This window comes from Engraulis encrasicolus, chromosome 21 (genome assembly GCF_034702125.1).
Source record: "Engraulis encrasicolus isolate BLACKSEA-1 chromosome 21, IST_EnEncr_1.0, whole genome shotgun sequence".
NCBI lineage: Eukaryota > Metazoa > Chordata > Actinopteri > Clupeiformes > Engraulidae > Engraulis > Engraulis encrasicolus.
In genome coordinates this window covers 5,485,209-5,490,208 of record NC_085877.1, presented here as the reverse complement: position 1 = coordinate 5,490,208, position 5,000 = coordinate 5,485,209, and positions in this window count along the sequence as shown.

Genomic DNA, 5,000 nt, shown 5'->3' with positions numbered 1-5,000 from the left:
TTAGAGATGGTGTCAGTTTGAACTTGGCAGGAAAGTGAGGGGGGGGAAAAAAACAAGCAGTCGTCGCTGCCAAGCGCATGCCAGAAATGTAAAAAATCAAACCTCCCACTCAGCCTGAACCCCCACCCTCCCCCTCCCCCTCTCCCGAAACAGGAATAGTCTGTCAGCTTTATTTATCCGCGGTCGGTGTTGTGGGGCGAGAAAGGGGCTTGGGGTGGCGAGGTGTGTGTGTGTGTTTGGGGGGGGGGGCATCGGCTCGCGCCACGCGCTCTTAACTGTGTGTTGACTTGGCGGTTGGGGGGCAGGTGTCACCGGGATGAATAATTAATATGGAGTGTGTGCATGGGAGAGTTGGAGGAGCCTGCCTTCTCTTTCTGTCTGTCTGTCCCTCTTCTTTCCTTTCTTTTCTTTTCTTTTCTTTTCTTTTCTTTTCTTTTCTTTTTTCTATCTCTGTCTTTCTGGCTTTCTTCTGCTTCTGTCTTTCCTATTTCTTTCTTTCCTTTCTTTCTTTCTTTCTTTCTTTCTTTCTTTCTTTCTTTCTTTCTTTCTTTCTTTCTTTCTTTCTTTCTTTCTTTCTTTCTTTCTTTCTTTACCTCATGTTAGCTAAGTGCACGATCTACACACCTGGGAGACCTGGAAAAGTAATATCACCTCACTGCAATTGTGATATAAGTATTTTCTTGTTGATCACCTCTAGATTATGAAGACAAAAAATTACAAAAACCAAAGACAGAAGCCATTGCAGAGGCAGAGGTGTTACTCTGAGCCGCGCTTGCTTTGCTTGCTACACCTTGGCACGGGGACAAAGGGAGCGCGCCGCGGCTTTTAAAGTGTCGCTCCCTGTGGCCTTGCGGCCTGGCGGCTGCAGCGGGGTGTTGAATGTGCGAATATGAGAATATGAGCGGCCTCATTTGTGAACGTGAGAGACAGGAAGCCTCCCTCCTTCATGCCAGCATGGGGAAGTCTCATTCCATTATATTGATATTTCATCATTCCGACTCCTCCCAAGGCACCCTCAGTGTGGCCCGCTCTCTCTCTCTCTCTCTCTCTCTCTCCTTTTCTATCTTTCCCTCTGTCTCTCTCTCTATCTCTCTCTCTCTTTCTCTCTACAAAGGCAAACATTCTACCACTCTTTTACTCACTCTCTTTTTCTTGAAAAAAAATCTATCCCTTCCTTTCACTCACTTCCTGTTGCGCGTCACTTTTTTCACCCCTTCCCTTCACTTTCTCTCTCATGTGAAACTTCAATCTATCTCTCCCACTCTGTCTTCCTCTCCCTTTCCCCCACCCTTTTCTCTATCTCCTTCCTTCTTTCTACCCCTTACTCTCTTTCTTTATCTCTCTCTCTGTCTGTCTTTCACTTACTCCTCCGCTCCCTTTTTTATATACTTTTCTTTCTCAACCCTGCTCTCTCTCTCTCTCTCCCTCTCTCTCTCTCTCTCTCTCTCTCTCTCTCTCTCTCTCTCTCTCTCTCTCTCTCTCTCTCTCTGCTCCCTGGCTGCTTGGGTAAGAGGAAGTGCTTGGCGCTGCTTATGTGAGTGTCCTGTGCTGTGTGGGGAGAGAGGAAGGGAAGAGAGGGGAAGGGAAGAGAGGGGATGGTGGCGGTGCAGGCTGCTGCTGGTGGTGCTTGCTGCTGGCTGGGCTGGGCTGTCACCCAGGGCAGCCAGCCTTTGTGTTTCAAAGGAGAGCAGGGGGAGAGAAGAAAAAATGGGACAGTTCCTGGCTGTCGCGGGAAAGGTCAGGAGCGGCTGGTGTGAACTCATTGTCAGCTCATTGCTCCCCTGCTCCAATGGATCATGTTTAACATATTGAGCCTGAGCTGGGGAAAAATTAGAAATGAAGAAAATAAATAAATAACTCAAAAGGACATATGCCTTCGCTTCTTTTCTTCTTTCTGTTGTCTCGGAGAAGGAAGAACAGATATAACTGTATGCATGTGTTGATCGTGAATCAAATTACCACACATCATACAGTATGGTGATTACACAAGAGTTATTTTAATTCGATTTCATTGATATGTAAACATAATGCCATTAGCATTGTAATAAGGGACAATGAAGAGGTCTGTAACGCTATTTCCTCTTTCATGGAGAGAGAAGAAACAGAAAACATTCTTAAACGGTCTTGTCAAATCATGTCTGATTGTTTACATCTTGAACATTGGTTTGTTTAGACTGAGGAAAAATGGCTATTTACAAAATATAATGTAGAAAGCCCTTTTGTTTGTATGATCAACCCGATAGCGGCAATAAACCTGACAGACATGCGCTGGCGTACTCTACAGTACTTGACTTCACTTCTTCCTTATAATCAAGCACCGAAAATTGAATTTAAAAAAAAAAATCAGCAACCTGACATGACCCCCAAAATTGCTAACAGAGAGAGAGAGAGAGAGAGAGAGAGAGAGAGAGAGAGAGAGAGAGAGAGAGAGAGAGAGAGAGAGAGGAGAGAGAGAGAGAAGAGAGAGAGAGAGAGAGAGAGAGAGAGAGAGAGAGAGAGAGAAAGAGAAAGAGAGAATAGTTTGGGTCCAGGGGCCGGTGTGGGTTGGAATAAAAACCACTGAGGCCTTCCTCACAGTGTACTATAATACAGATTTCACATTTCTAGAACAATCTGCTGGCGTGTGAATGATCAGTCGCTGACAACTGCCTAATTCCCATGAACTGGCCTGCTGATTCCTCTTTCTTGCCCGGCTTTGAAGGCAGCGGCCTGGAATGTGCCACTGAGGAGATCGCCCTTGTGGCTTTGTCAGCCCGCGAGACGGGCCTTTCACTGGGGAGAATGGGACAGCACTGTAATAATTCACATCTCTTTTTAACATTGCAAACACACACACATGCACGCACGCATGCACACACATACGCGCACACACATACGCGCACACACACACACACACACACACACACACACACACACACACACACACACACACACACACACACACACACACACACACACACACACACACACACACACACACACACACACACACACACACACACACACACACACACACACAGAGCAGAGTTGCTGCAGATGCCAAATTCCTGACAAACTGTCTGATAATCTCAGGCATGACAGCATCATTAGCCATCTCCCTGCTAGTGCTTGTCTGTGGACATCCAAGAACACCTAAAGTACCATATCAGTGACAGATAAAGTCTTTGTTCAGAAGAAAAATCACAAGTTTCATCACACTAATCAACCTCATCATTATGTTATTTTAAATAATTTAAAAAAAAGGCAATTACATCCATATCGCATGCTGTGGATTGATAGAGAATGCATGTCTTACGAAGCATATGGGTCCCTTAGGCCTTACCCTTGTTTTGTGGGAGGGATAATAAAATGACCTTCCATATTACAATATGATGCAATGGCATCTTGGCCTATATTCATATAACTCCACTTCCACATTCTGTAGAAACGTTACAAAGTTGTCCTGTTTTTGCCCATGATCCATACTACTCATTTTTTATTGTATGAGACCCGAATCCACATGAATGAGGATACATTTGAAAATGCAACTGCAAACAGAAGCATTCTGTAAACATTATGAAAACGATAATGTGGATGCAGACTGTTTTAACCATTTATCCAGCTTAATGTGGACATGCCCTCAGACAGTTTGTTTTACACAAAGAGTTTTACACAAATAGCCAAAGCACCATGTTTGGAAGGAAACCATATATGCTAAATGGCAGAACCAGTTTAACCCGTTAACACATATGGTTATAAATTTGCTGTTACCAGAATGGCAATGACCAAGTCATAATGCATTATTAAACGCCCTGTGTTGTGTCATAGTATTGTAGTTCTATGGTAGTTAACTTTTCAATGACTATTACAGAGTGCCACTCGAGGTACGGCAAGCATTAATTGGGCTACAGTCTCTATATATAGGCATTATGTAGAAACCCATGGACTAAATGCTGTCACACGTAGCAGACACTGTACACGGTGTCCTCACTAGACAAGACAAGGCCATTGATGTCCAAAGTGGGATGTCAATACCGTCTTACGGCGGTGACTGTCACACCTGCACAGCCGTGTCAATACCAATGAGGCGTTGGCATGTCAATACCAATGTGAAGGTGCCAATACGGCTGGCTGGGTTAAGGAATGTCCCTTCCAGACTGCAATTGAGTTTGCTGTAACTGTCCTCTGTGTTTTGCTCATGGACTGAACCATGAACTGGAGTGGCGCTCCATTGACACACAAGTCTGTAATGGAGGACCTTGTCTTGTCTAGTGAGAAGCGTGTACAGTGTCCTGCTACGTCGATATGGCCTACGCATTGAGCTGAGGTGCATTTCTCGAAACCGTAGTTGCTAATGGTGTTAGCTACTGTGTTGTTTACAATGCAATTTCCCATTGACAACTATCCAAGTTGCTAACTGGATAACAACTATCCTTTCGAGAAACGCACCCCTGGATCAGAGGTATAGAATTATTGTAACAGGCTACTGGAGGCTCATTTCGACAAAGAAGCACATTTCAACACAACACTGAGTTGACCTCAACAACCAAATGAAAACCCTCTTGTCTGTCCTCCTGAAGCTACGTGGTGATTGGTTGGAATTGTTTAGAGCTCAGTGTGCGCCACATGTTTGTTTCCCATTAGCGGAGCCAGAGTTGTGTACAAACAGAGGAGTTACTGTGAGTACACACACTTGCACGCACGCACGCACGCACGCACGCATATACACACACACACGCATGGACGCACAAATGCAGACGCACACAAAGACACACACAGTGAAGAGCAGTCTGAAGTCCCTGAAGTATATTGCGCATAATGACATAAACTTTATTTGATTAGACTCAGGGACATTGCTTTTAGCTTTATGCTTGTTTTAATTGTCAAAATCAAAATGTTTATACGTAGTATGACAGTTTATTTAAAAAAATAACATGAGGTATATCATGATTGTGGAATGTGCGATTGAGAATTCTGTCTAATGTGCTACATATTAGGACACATTATTCTAATAAATTAGA